This window comes from Taeniopygia guttata, chromosome 2 (assembly GCF_048771995.1).
Source record: "Taeniopygia guttata chromosome 2, bTaeGut7.mat, whole genome shotgun sequence".
In the NCBI taxonomy this organism is placed as follows: Eukaryota; Metazoa; Chordata; class Aves; order Passeriformes; family Estrildidae; genus Taeniopygia; species Taeniopygia guttata.
This window is the reverse complement of record NC_133026.1, coordinates 121,696,708-121,711,875: the sequence shown is the minus strand read 5'-3', so window position 1 is coordinate 121,711,875 and position 15,168 is coordinate 121,696,708. Positions and strand designations below refer to the sequence as shown.

Genomic DNA, 15,168 nt, shown 5'->3' with positions numbered 1-15,168 from the left:
CATATATAGACCAATGAAAAGTACCCATCAAATCCTCCAACAGCAAAGCAGAGCACTGCAGAGAAGAACACTAGGAATTCTTATACCACACCTGCATTTTTGCTGCTTGAATATGCAGCTATTTCTGTCGTCGCTGCTTTTTAATTTATTTTCACTTTGGTTTCTGAAATGTTCCTTGTAGAAACTTAAAAGTTTAAAAGGAGGAAAAAACTTTTCTATGAGCATCAGGTTGCAATAAATGTGTGTATGTGAGAGAGTGTGTGTGCATACAAAGATGTATCAGGAAGGCCAGACTGGTCATCTTTCAGCATCTGTCTCCTACCTGGGGCTCAGAACCTCAGCTTTCAAGGGAAAAGAGCAGGGAGCAGAGGTCATACAAAACATTTCTATTTATATATTCAAATTACCCGTATTTAGGAGGAAGATATTGTCTGATACCAATATTCCCAGTTGCTCACTAGGCAGACAATTTTTATGTTCTCTCAAAAGGTATCGGTATTGGTACATCTGTGTACCAGTAAGTCCAGATGATTGTTCATCAGGACTTAAAAAGGAGTCTGCATTTTTCCTCTGCATTTTCTAAAATACTGACCACATAATATGAAGTGGGAATTTCTTTTTGTTGTCTTTTTATTAATCTTTTTTTTTAATCTTTATACTCACAGACCTCATTTTATTTTCTGCCACCTGCAAAATATAATAGCCACAAATCCTTGCAGGTTGTCTTTGAATTTATGCTTTATAAGAGAAACACTTTATAGGAAAGATGTAAACATTTCTTTGCCAAATATGCCAAAACCAAGTAATTTTCTTCCAACAATTAGAAACAATAGGTATTTATTTACTACTGCTGAAGGATGCACATAGAAGCTTCAATATAAACATCATGGATATGCTGAATACAGTAAAACAAGTGTGTCTATTACAGATTGAAAACAAGAGAAGAGCTGTCTTATTTCTCAAGTAACAGATTTAGGGATAGGCACATATATTTTATTTTTTGTCTATCTTTTATCTGTAGTCTAAATCATAGTTTAGGTGCTACAGTAGCATTTTTTTTTTTAATATTTGATCTTTCTCTCTAGCTGTATTTAGGCTCTGTTTTCATTTTTGCAAAGCACGGGTTTTCCTTTTTTGTAAGCTGTTTTCCCATAGTGCATCTTAGTTTAATTCATTCTTAGCAAAAGAAACACCCAGGTTCAATCTGGAGACCTCCTTCCAACATAATTTAGCTAGGCCTTTTCTTAGTAAAGGTTTTCTGGTTTTCATTTTCACTTCATATTCTCAAATAAAAGATCCTTTGTTGTCTACCATTTGATTGGACTTAATGAAAAACACTCCATTTTAACTTAACAGTATTTCCCTTTGAATTTATTATATTTAAGAACACTGTCAAAAATCAAGCATTTAATCTCAGGTTTTTATACTTAAAATTATATTGCTATCATATGGTTCAATGAGGTGATGTAGAAAATATATTGAATAGATTTCAAAAAGAAAAGTGAAAAACTAGCCTCATTTTAATATGAAACTAAATACTATGGCTAATGTGCAGATTGGGTATGGTAGTTGACTTTAAAGACTAACATGTGACAGGGTGCCAACAGCTGAATTGTGCAGTATTGACTAAATGAGGTTCACTGATTTGTATTGAGGCTAATATCTTCTTTAAACAATTCCGTGTAAATTGTGCGTATAAAGTCATTGGAAGCTATTTCTCAGGACAGCCTCACTGGCTAGCTACCTGCTGGAGTGAGGAAGATAATCAATAGAAAGAAATAGAGCTGAGCATGAGACTAGGAAGCTTCAGAGCAGTTAGTGCTGATAAAAGTAGATGATGTCAATATTTGGGAATAACACAACTCTAGGATAACAGACAAAAGAGAAGTGCATATGTTGTAGAGTGTTCAAACAGGGGCAGAATTAATGCATAAGTGGCAGATGTTGCCCCAGGCTGCAAAAAGACATTATTTATTCCAGGTATTGTTAAATTCCTAGCGATACACCACTGCTCTATATAGTATAATAAAATTATATCTAGCAATGAGAGAGCTGGAATACTTTTTACATGAGTCAAAATTCTCAGATATAAAGAAACTGATGCTCTCTGTTTGACACAGAGCATTTTCCACACGTCTCCTTGACCTCATAAGGATGAGCCTCTGTCAGAACAGAATCTGTGAAAACAGTGCTCAGTTGTCTCTAATTAAATGTTTAGAACTAATATTTAAAAGAGTAACAAAACCAAAATGTAATGGTACATTTTACCAGAAATCAATTCTTTGCTTGTAAAGATGTTGACATCCTTGAGCCCACCCTCTCCCCCCCTCCCTTTTTCTTGTGTTTAAGGATTATTGAAACAAAAATTCCCTATGCTCATTCAAATTTATAATATGGTGAATGTTTTTTGCCATGGTGTCTTTATTGGTAGTGAAATATTGGTATATTTTTGCTAATTTAATAGTAGAAATCAGTTTTTCTCTTGCTGTCAGGCGATGAATTTTTGTTCTTCTATGCTGATCTCTCTGTTGATGTATTATGACATAGTCTGTCAACACGAACAGATACGTGAAAGGGAGATTGGGTGACTGAGACATGCAACCTGAATATGGCTCCTCTTCAATTTTAACTGTATTATCATGTTTGGATACAGTCAGTAGAAACGTGTGATATTTTTTTTCCTCTAAAGAAAGCTATTATTTTGATGTAATTTGAGCAAAAGCAAAACAGGTGGACTATGACAAGGTCTTAAAGGAAGAATGAATGAAGTAACTCTAAAACATATGCATGGGAACTTAAAAAAATTTTCACTTCTAAGTTATAGCCCTTTAGACCAAGCATTTGCAAAACACAACAGTTTTTGTGTAAGATGAACCAGTCCAGGCTTATCTGATTATTAAATATTGCTATATTTTCTTAAAAAAAATTAAATAATTCCACAAGCTTTACATGGTTTGTTGTCACAGATGTTTTTATTGTTTGGTGTTGGATATCTGGATTACATCAAGTAGGTGATTACTATGTCAGCTAAAAAGGTCAAGTTCCCTACTTTTTATTTCAAACCATTATAAAGAAACCATTCTATAATGACACACTTGTCTATACTGTAGCTCTCCCTCTACTCATTTTAAAAAAAGCTTCTATCTCATATATTGCTTAACATGAAAGAATTTAATATTTTGATAGTTAATAGCATCAATATTCATACTTAAGAGAAATACCTGTGTACTGAAATAATTAATTTTTTCAGAGCAAATTTCTTATCAAAAGACCAAATTTTATCATTAAAAATAAACAATTTATTGTAATAAAACTTACTATTATTAGAGTGATGTGTCATAAAAACCTTCTTAGATTTTTTTCAGGTTGCTATTCTTTAGTTGTCAGACATGGCATCATTCCATCTTAAAATTACAAGAATTCATAAGGTTGCTGTTTAATACTTAACTCTAAGGAAATCTTCATTTTGAATAAGCATGCTTTTTGATTTGGGACATAGTCAAAAATCTTTAAAGATATATACATCAACTAATTTGTTAATCTTGTGCCACTTTTAGCATTTGTCACACATATAGACCAGGAAATTGGCTCCATCTCATTCTAGCTCTGTGTTGAATTAAAAACCTCTACTGCAAAGAAGAGCATGATGTGGGGAAAGAATAAATTTAGTTCTTTCCTTAGTAATGCACATATATTTCCATACATTTCACATCCTAAGGGAGCCTGTGAACGCATTCAATAAATACAAAACTGTAATTCCAGGAAAAGAGAATTTTTATATTATAAATTTCACATAGTACGTTGTTCTTAAAAGATCTGAAATTACAAATGTCATTATGTTTTTTATTCTTTTACAAAATACAGGCTGTAGGAAAAAATGGAAAAGCATTGAATTTTAGGGTCATCAGTATTTCTGACGGTATTAGGTGACTTGGAATGAAAAATATATGCACTTGTAAATTAAGAAAATTATGTCCAGCCCAACTAGTTCTACCTTATGTATACTGATATCAAAATCATATATGTAAGCATTTATATCAAACAATTGCCTATCTTCACCCTATATATTAAGGTCAGTGAAAAGAGCAGTTTATGGATAAAGGGCAATAGTAAAGGGGTAGCCTTTAAACATGATTAGTTGGTGTCTATTAAAGATGTGTTAAAATGAAATATATACCACAGGTAAAGGAAATTGCTAACTCCTTCTAGGATGATGGACTTACTATATGTGTATTTCACCATACCTTTAAAATATTTGTGAATTTGACTGCATTCTGAGGAGACAGAGCAATGTGGTAGATTTATGAGGGTCTGACGGAAACAGGGCTAGAAAAGATTATGGCATACTTGTTTAGAAAAACTGCGAACTGGAGGTTCCTGAATTACAATGACATATATCTAGATGAAACTATAGTTTGCAAATTGCCTAGAGGAGTTATCTTTTATTAAGTGTTTGATGGGTACAGAAATGTACCTATCTATTCTGTAACAGTCTAGGAATACCAATGCAATATTTGCAAATACAATTTTAATATTCTTAGATTTTCTTAAATATTTTCATTTCTATGGTGACCTCACCCAACCCTGTGCTGAGCTCCCGTGCCTACCTAACAAGCCATATGGTTAGAGTTTTGTTACATTATTTTGAATTCTTGAGATAGTATTGTGCTGAAATGTTCCCTGCACTGCAGGAGTAGGAGAGATCAAACCACAGCTTAGGCACTTTTTACCTTTTTCAACAGCTTACCAACATATTTGACACTTTCCTTGTCTTAACAGTTAGAAAAAGGTGTTAAAAACCCCAACTTTTACAATTAATGCATTTCCAAAGGCTTTCAAGTTTGTGACTACATTGTGATGCCATTACAAATGTTTAGTTTGAAATCAGGCAAGGAGTAACAGACAAAGCATGCAGTTTTACCAGGCACTGTAAGATTTCTTGCAAAGAAAGCCTGAAAGGCAGGTAAGTTTTTTACTAGACCAACTTTCTTTGTTTTATTCTGACTGATACAAGGTAGATGACTTGTCTAGGAGGAGGTGGGGGGCAAGTTGGCTTTGCACTATAATTTTTGGTACATTAACTTCCTCTCCCTTGAGGAGATGCTACTTTTTAATCTTATTTTAAATCATTATTATCATAGGGAAAATCTATATCAGTCACTACAATCCTACTTTCATAATTCATATTTTAATAATGCAATTAAAATTGGTGTTTACCACTGCTTTAGCAGCAAAATTATGAATTTAATAGAAATTTAACAACAGATGATGATATGCATCCAAGTTCTGTCAGCATTTTTTCAAGCCAGGTGAATGCATTATACAAATATCAGGCAATATTTTACATAGCAATCTACCTATTAAATGGGAAGTTTTGTCAAGCTTCTAAGTGCAGTTGGTCACCAACTATATATATAACTTCTTTTTCCACAAAAATGTGGAAACAGGATTAAAATATTTTAAAGATTTCAGAGGTTTCTAATAATGACATAGTAAGCACTATCTGTTAGTGTAAGCTTTTGATCAGCAACAGGGAATATAAAGTTTATGACCAGACAACTGTTTATACTTTCTTTGCGAATACATGTTCTGTGCATTGATAGCTTTAACAAAGTTTTTCTTTCTCGTAGGATTGTATGAAGAGCTGTACATTTGTGATAAGCCACATGCCCTGACCCATTTTCATCAGTAACTTGCATGGTTTTCTTAAATCATTAACTTATCAGATCTGGGTAGGGATGTCTGGATCTTTCTGGATGTTTGTATAGTGCCTAGCATAATATAATGTGTACTGGAATATAAGGAAATAATTGGCACTTGTTAGTTATAAGCAGCACTTGTTAGCATAGGCTTTCTAGCATGCCAACAAGCAATTAACCTCAACATCAGTCAATCACCTTTTCCTAGTTAACTCACATTACACTTTGAGGACAGCTGCCATCTTCTTGTGGAAAAATACATGTAACTGTGCCCCTGACTGTCATGCGAGTTTCAGACCAGTGTAACTTTATTCTATCCAAAAGAGTTAGAGCTTTCTAAATAGTAGTGTAATCAAGAAAATTATTTTTCTTCCATGACTGTAAATTAGGAGTAAGTGCATCTAACTCATTTGTGCTGCATCTGTTTAAAACTGTGGCACCGAAATTGGAATCAATCTTTTCTTTCTGTACCTAAGAGGTGAAAGTGTAGTACTGTACATAAGTCAATCAATGCAATGATGATGCTTAGCAATGTAAATGCAAAAGAGTAGATTGCTAATGCCAAGAAATTTGCACCCACATATTGCACCTGTCAGTAAATGGGAGTTTGCATTGCAACTGCACTGCAGTGTGGAATTAATGCCCTAATTAGAGACTTCTTCATCTCTATTAGGTATCCCTGACAAGAGAATATGGTGAGGTTTTTTTATTAGCACATCATTGCTATGGATGGCAGTAGTAACTGGTTTTGTTCTTTTTTACTATTTTTTGTTTTGTTTTTCGTTGGTTTTTTTTAAGACATAGCAAAGAATTTAAATCAATTTTTGGTAGGAGTAGATGACCAGAAGAGAGTTTCTGTGTGTTATTTGTGTAGAAGATAGAGGTTGACGGTGGGTTAATAAAACTGTTTTTTCCCATTTCCCTACACGTAAGCGTGATTTTCTTGGAAGAAAGGTATGGAAGAACTGAACTGTGATTTAAAGCACATCATTTTATTTCAATAGCATGAAGCAACTTCCATAAATGACAACTTTTTTTCTTTTGATAACTCCAGTAAAATACAGAGATGACACCTGTATGAAGCATTATTTTTAGAAAGAGGGACTGGGACACTTCTTCTCCCTTGACTATCAAAATGACATATAAATATCATTTCTTTTACTTTTTCTGTGAGTTTTGTGACTTGTGCCTTGGTGTGTGACTGCGATGTGCTTTTTTTGTTGACAGATGTGAATAAGGTATAGAGAGTACTAAATAAAAGCATGCCTGATCCAAATAGGCAGCAATATGCAGCACAACTTAAAGGAAAACAAACAAAAAAATCCAAACCAAACCAAAAACCTCAACCAATAACAAAAACTCCCCACCAAAGGAAAAAAAAAAAGATATTCACTGTAGACTTATTTCTTCCTGGTCAGTACATTAGGGAATAAACTGAAACATATGGAGTGATGAAAACAAAAGAAGGAGAAAGCTGAGGCCTGTAAGGTATTTTAACACTGGTTTTAAGAGTTTTACATATTCAGTTCTGAATCAATCTTTCAATTATGAATTGCAGTATATCCAGCTCAGGTAAGAAAACTGTAGAATAAGAGTTTCTTTTTTGTTTTACAGAAGTTTAGTTATTATTGCTTAACATTTTCTGTGTTTTGCTGACAGAAATTCTTTGGGGAATGTTTAAAGAATGGACTTTTTAGTGGATTTCTTTGGGGTATTCTTTTCAAATAGTCACTGTTGAAATCATCCTGAGGCATATTTGGATCTTAAGTCACTTTATACTGTATTAAGTCACCGTGTAAAGCTCCTACTAGTAGCTGAGAATTACTTTAGTAATATTAGTCACTTTTCAAATATAAAATCATCTATTGGTGAAAAAGTTCTGTGATAGTAAAATATAACTGGGTTTAACTTGGTTTTTGATAATATGTTTTCTTCTAACTCTATCTTTGTTATCTATATCTACAATTTTCATCTTGCTCTAAGCTTCTGATCCTTTATTTGGTACCAGAATTTACAATCCCAGAGCAATCCCTACCCTCTTTGATGAATCACATATTTAAATTTGTAGGGTACACCCTGGCTGAGTTGAGTAAGGAGTGGCCCCACAAGCCAGCTTTACTGGCAGCTCTGAAGCTTCCATCTGGGCTGTGACATTAAGCTAGAAAAGACTGAAAGTAGCTGACACTGTTCTGGTTAGAAAGCATAGCCAGGCTGTACTTATACAAAGTATAAACCCATCCCAATGCAGGAACACAAGATTCTGCAGAATCATGAAACAACTTTTTTAAATGTTACATAAACCTCATGTTGCAACCGTGTAGAATAGGAAGCTATAGCAAGCTATTTTTTATGTGTAACTATTATACGCCTCAGGAGAGCAAAATGTTTTTGACTATATTTCTGCTTAAACTATTAAGGACACTACTGGAAAAGTTCTTAAAAGGAAACTGGATTATTTGGATTAAAATATTTTTTAGTAGTCTGATAATTATGTAAGAACATGAAGAAATGTGGAGGAAAGTAGAACCATGTAAAACAGAAGTGAATGTACTGACTGGTAAAAATGAGGTGAGAAAATGTTATGTTTTGGTATAAAACATATTTCCTGGTAGTACTTTTGCCAAAATTAGCATTATGAAGCAGACCTATGAGGATAATTAATTATGTAAACTCATAATGCAAACTTGTAGTGTGTTGCAAGCCTGGTAAATTTGTTAACTTTGTTTTTTTAGACTAACTGGTGATTTCACTCATATTTAAAAAGATAGATATAGGGAGAATAGAACAATTCTTTCTTGTTTTGACTCAATAACTGTTCTACTGTCTTTTTGCCTAGTGACTTAGAGAATCATTTTGGCCATTTAACTTGTATCTGCAGTATGTTTGTGTAGCACAACATAGTTTTGCCTCTTGGTTATTAAGACCAGCCATAGAAATCCATTTTAAATGGTGACTTATGAAATGTATCCTTGTCAATAAACATGAATTTGTAGCCTTAGTCATCTTTGATGACTAAAATATATGGTTGCAAAACATGAAATGGTATTAATTATTTAGTCTAAGTGCTCTATTCTGATACTTTTTTGTACTTACACACACATTTTCTTTTCCTAGGTATCTTTTTAGTGCTGAAATGGACACACTAATTGTGAACCATGTGGTAAGGAGCTCCTTCTAAAATATGCAGTAGCGCATTTACTGGAATTTAACAGGCTGTGTACTTTAAAGCCTCTCTTGCCTGTAATCATGTGAACAAACCTTGCAAGTCACAATGCCAGCTCGAGATCCAGGACAGCACAGAACAGCAGCACTGGAACAGCCCCCACCACTGGGTAAGGGACAGAAAGGAGATGGTGACCTGCAACAGGATGAGAGACTGCGCTTACCAGGATTTGCTCACGGTTTTGCTTCTGGCAACTAACATTTCCATTTTTCTCAAAGCTTCTACATCTGTGTCATCAGACAAAGCCCCATGAGTGGTAGCAGAGCAAACTGAAGCCTTCATTTTCAAGTTCGAAGAGAAAAAATTATTTACATGTCTAAATCCCAGAACTGACTGTTCAGAGGTCACTCTTTGTTGACCACTGCTATGAACCAGTAAGACTTCCAAAAGCTCTAAAAGAAACAGGACATAGTCTGGGGCAGAAAAATCTTATTGTTTTAAATTTGCTTTAATTCTATTTCATTGTATTATATGATTTTTGTCCTACCAGAGGAACATGAAAAATGGGATGTTTCCATCATTGCTTGCATTAATAACTACTTAAATTGACATAGCTTGCAGGACAAAGCTTTGACCATTCACTGAAGGAGAATATATTTTAATTGATTAGGACTTCAGACTATTTTTAAAGGAAAATTATTGATTCATGCAATGAATTTTATTGTTTTATCAGCCTTCCACCTCAGTATTTATATATATTTTTGGTTACAAATTTAGGTAAATGTTTAACTATGTGTTTTAATGTTGCCCTGCCTTTTTTTTCCCCTTTCCTGTTTAAGACAGGTTTCTCTGATTCAAATATAGTGACGATTAGTACAATTTCCAGATATATCAGCAAGAGTTTCTGTACTAAGTGTGGGAATGTACATGTTAAGAGGAAGCACAAGTAATGACTTTTTTTTTTTCATTCACAAAGGAAGCACTAAGACATCAAGGTTATTCAACAGAAATTAATAAATGCACCCTGGAAAGTTATTTCTTTGCCAAACTGCGAGAGGATCTCTGAAATAATAAAGATAAAATAAAACAAAAACCTGGAGAAATTGTCTAATTTTCTCAAAAAATAGTAGGAAGCAAAAAAAAAACCAAAAAAAAACCAAAAAAAAGCATTTCACAGTGAAGAAAACCTTCAGGCAGGGGAAAAAAAGATTTGTTTGACAGTATGTTAGGGTAGCTTGAAAAAACAATCTAGGGACTGTTCTTTGCTGTTACTTCAGAATTGTGTTGGGCATTTAATCTTAGTTGCCCTGTCTGCAAATTGAAGATGATAATGCCCTTTTTGCAGTGTTGTGCAGTCCCTAGAAGTTTCACAATGAAAGAGAGAAGTGTTTCATAGGGTATTTAAAATTGTCTGTTGGACCTCATATTTTTAAAATAAAAGTTTAGGCTACACATCTTGGAGGAGATGGGTCTCTAGGGCAGTGTAGGCAATGTTTATGTGGGGCGGTTTTTTGTTTCACTTTTTTTTTGTTATTTTATTTTTGAAACTGTTTAATGGACTGATTTTTGGTATCCTCTCTGGAATATGCAAGTCTCTGGAGACTGATAGAAATGGGAGTTGCTGGGAATAAAAGAGGCTTCTTCTTCATCTGAATTCTGTCATCCTCACAAAACCTTGAAATTAGTATGGCCCATATCTTAGTATTTCAGCTACTAAACTTTCAGCAACATTTTGTCTGGCTAACGTCTTAAATGCCATGGCTTTCCCATTAGATAAGCAGGCTGATTTCATTACTATTTCTTGACAGAACAAGATTAAAAAGAAAAAAAATATTTGTGTTGTGATTCTCCTGTAGAGAATTTTGTTGACAGAAACAGAACTGTTCTTGTATGGCTGTACATATTTTATGATACAGAAAAGTAAATTAACAGGAAATTAGTGGAATCTGTAGAATACCTACGTAAATATAAAATACAACAAGCAAATGGGCTCTCCACAGTTTGTTCTGGCAGTAGTAATCACGTTTATTCTGACAACAGGCAAGGAGTATGCCTAGGGTGGTGTCTCCTGACCCCTGCCCCATGTTGCCAGCCTTTAGCTCTGCTCTAGTGTGGCTGGTTGTCACCACAGAGTGATGCAATGGGACTGTGCAGATTTGTCCTCTGGCATATCCTATACCTTGACCCCAAGTGTAGCTCCATGCTCTTGCAAACAGTCTTGAAATGCGTTCTGGCCTGGAGCAAGGGCCCAAGTTTATAAGGCTAGAGACATAAGAAGCCCCATAATTTGACTCCTGTCTGAAACTTTCACCATTTAAGGGTAGGAAAGGCAATTAACAAAGCAGATACAGAATTACGATTTTTTTATCATAGTATCAAAAGAAAGAATGCAACATTTTTCTCTTTAGGTTATCAGTGAAGGGACAATAGTGTCTGTCACCTGAAATTTTGCCAGTGGTAAGTGCCAGCTCACAGGTGAAGCACAGGTGTATGAAATGCTTGTCACTTATCACTGACACACTCACAAGATGCCACCAAATGTATCAGGCTCTACTATAATAGAGCCTGATAATGTATCTACTCTACCATAATTACTGTATGATAAAAATGGATGTGTTATACTTGTTGGTGAATTAAAGGCTCAAAAATAGATTAACCTTTGATAACAATTTGTTATCTGTCTTTAATTAAATCCCGAGTGATTTAAATAAATAGAAACATCTTTAGGGCTTATGTTTTAATTTTGAAAATGACTAATTTGTGCATGTTGTTATTTCAAGTTACTTTAACTGCATTACTTGCATAAGTTCAAGCAGCAGAACTTCATTCCATCTGGTGATTATTTATTTTCATCAATCATACAGTCAGAAAACATATAATTAAAAAAATAATTACTAAAACCCTTATTGAACCTAATAGACAAATTTAGGTGACTAAATGTGTCCATATGGAACCTGAAAATTTCAACACACTTTAAAAAATGAATACAGAAAACAGTCAGGGAGCTACAAATCCTGTGATTTCCTCAAAAAGGCTGTTTTTCCTACAATTTCAACAGGCTTATGTATCAAGAGTAGATGTAGATAAACTGCTTTTGAAGATTTGTTTTTAATTAATGTGTTATGTGTGCTCTGAGATGGAAGCTGTTTACTTTCACTGCACTGTGAATCTCTAACCCAAGTTAAATACACAAGGAGACCTAGTATGTTAATGTAAGGATCAAAAAAAAAATGTTTCCAATTGGTTCTATTAGGTCTGTCAGTAAAACATTTTTGGACTTAAGAAGATGTGTGACTCACCTGAGGATGAGGCATGTTAAATATTTTACAGGTTGGGCACTTTCCAAATCATGACTGCTATCATCCTTGTACCCTTAAAAACCACTGAGTTGACTTGCAGACCATTACCTTCTAGCAGGAAATTACTCAGAAGCCTCACTAGATCAGCAGCAAGCCTACAAGTGTACTTTCTACAGTGGGACATAACCACACTGTCTCCTGTCTTAGATATGAAAGCCATATGATAAATAATAATAATGATAATAAAACTAATAACAGTAATAGATATCTAATATCTAATAAAAAAGTATTAATAATTCGGTATATATCTAATATACTGAAATTCAGAGTAAATAATGCTGGCAAAAAGTAGCAGATTGCATCACAAAAAAGTGATTTTTTTCTGTATTGTTACAGATGTTCCAACTGCAAAATCAGGTTGCAATGCTATACTTTTAAACTATATGAGTGGTATGAGAATGTGCACATGTGCACAGCAGATCACTGGTTATTGCAGTAAAGACAGCCTCTGCTTCTGCTATATATTTTCCCAACTGATATACTCTTTTTTTTTGAGGTTGTCATATGGTATAACACTTTTACTAGTTGACTCCTCCCACTTTTCTTCAAACCACATCCTGATTTTTGGCCTCAGAAACTAAACATATGCACAACTTGCAGAACAACACATGATATTGTTTCTGTATAACATCATACCAGCTGGGATATAAATTCTTACAGACAATTTTATGTGAATGAAAAATACCTACATTAAGACATTTTCCATAGTTGTGCAATACATACCACAGTGGAGCATATGGTTTAGAGTCCTCACTTAGGATTATAACAAAAGTCTCAAGTCAGACCACAGATCTTCAGACAGTGTAATTTTGAATAGATAATTTTAATTTATTTGTATTTTATTTTTTCTTCTATTGTGTTTTGGATTTCTGAAATCCAAACTCAGCTAGTTTGTGGGTATGTTTAAGACCTTTAAATGTTATCAATTTAATAATTTGGTATCAAGTCCAATTAAATTATCATTTAACTAAGGAATAGGTAATTTATGGTGAAATTTTAAATTGTATCATGATTTGAAGATATGCCAGTAGGCATGATTTCTCATTTTTGGGCAATATAGTTCATACTTATTTTCATAAGCAAAAAATGATTTTGTTTCTGATTTTTCAGTGTTGTTTATTTATTTATGTATTTATTTGTTTATATGGGGTGATGGTGGAAGTGGTTGGGTGGTTGTTATGATCCCCTTCAGGATAAAGAATCTGTGTGTGAGGCTTTTCTCCTATGATCTATAAACTTTAATCAAGTCATACTCAGCCCTCCTTTCTCAAAGACATTAAGTTATGTCTTTATCAAAGACATTGAGTTTATGCTTTCACAGCAATAATTTTCTTCTGCTCTCAAATTAATTTTAAATGCTATTTTGTGAAGTCGCCATTTTTACCCCACCATTCTCATTAAAATATGGACAGCAGATCTCTGGGAATTATTCCAACAATTGCATCAGGATTCAAGGATTACATTCTCTGCTTATGCAGCTTCATGGTGGGAGCTCGTGTTGGGTTGCTGGTCCGCTATGGCCCCTAAATCCTTGTAGAGTTGAGGCACTCCATGTCACTGTACTCCATTTTTGGGGGGGTGAAATCCATTTGTATAATATTTAACTATGTATTCATGTCTCCTAAGGTGCTAATTTCTTGCACTGGATCTAGCTGATAAAGAGATCTCCTCTTCCTTGGTTTCATAATTACGTACTCACCGAGTAATCTTTCCGTCATCCTCGGATCCTCAGCACGGTAATTTGTACCACTGGGTCTCTGCTGGGAGTACTGAATAGCACTGGGCCTAGTAAAGGTGCCTGCTGGATACAATTAGAAACAATTCAATATCAATTTAATGTATCCTTTGATGATCTGCTAGCCAGCTCTTGATTGAAATTGTGTACATTGATGATATGTAGCGGACCTTTTATTTTCTTAATAAAATTATCTTGCAACATTTACAAACTTTTGTTATGCATTTATCAATAAAACTAAAAGAAGAAAAGCATCCAGTGGACAGGTGAAAAAAATCTGTTTGCCACATAGCAGACAAAACACTCAGAATTAATATTCTTCAATTTTCTCTGCACATGTAACTTCATTACAAAACATTTTATAGATAAATAATACTGTTCATCTTTCAGAACTGGAAGGATTCTGATTTTCCTGACATATCTATCTCAAAATGTGTAAGGGCTTTCTGAATTTATTGGAACCACCTCAGAGAAGCTTACAGGATTGATGTCAGACACTAGTGCATGCACTTTCCTCAGTTGTATTTAAGATGTTTTGCCAACAGTTTGTCTTTCAGATTATTCTTTATAATTTGCCACAAAACCCAAATTCACAAAATTAAATAAATATTCTTAACTAATCCTTAATCCACCTTTTGGCAGACATACCTTTTTTTCATTTCTGTCTGTAAATGCAAAAACACTGCATCTATTATGTTGACAGAGGTACATCCAGAATCCTCCCAAAACTTTAATATTGTCATATCCTTCCTCCTTCTCACCCCCCAGTATTTAATGTTAATGGGTCTGAAAGGTATTTGCATTTTTTCAAGTAAAGAAAAAAGAGGGAATAAACTTTAAAATGAGTCCAATAATTTAAAATGCCTCCCTTTCTTCCTTTGGACCCTTCTCTCTTCCAGAAGAGTGTTCTGGTGAAATTTTTGAGAAAGACATTTCCAAGCAGTTTATTCTTTTTAAAGCAAATCTAAAGCTTTTGGCTTTATTGGACTTTTCTGTCTTTGCGTAAGTTGAATATCACAGCTAATAGCACAGTAATAATTACATGTCATTTTCTTCATCCTCTTTGTGCACTGCCAATCTGCAAAGGTGTCTCATTTCACACATCATTTGTGACGTCCTCTAGTAATACCACATATTTTGGGGAATAGCTGGTCAATGTAGTCATAAATCTCCATTTTGAGATGTCTAATTCCAGATTCTGCACCCAATTCT

At 34.1% G+C, this 15,168-nt stretch overlaps 1 long non-coding RNA gene across 1 annotated transcript in view; it reads left to right on the top strand.

The window, feature by feature from the left end:
• Nucleotides 1-14,167, top strand: part of LOC115493923 (uncharacterized) — a 31,289-nt gene extending 17,122 nt beyond the window's left edge. The window contains exon 2 of the long non-coding RNA XR_004367130.3: nt 8,814-14,167. This is a non-coding gene — a long non-coding RNA (uncharacterized lncRNA). The remainder of the gene's footprint in view (nt 1-8,813) is intronic.
• The last annotated feature ends 1,001 nt before the right edge of the window (nt 14,168-15,168 follow it).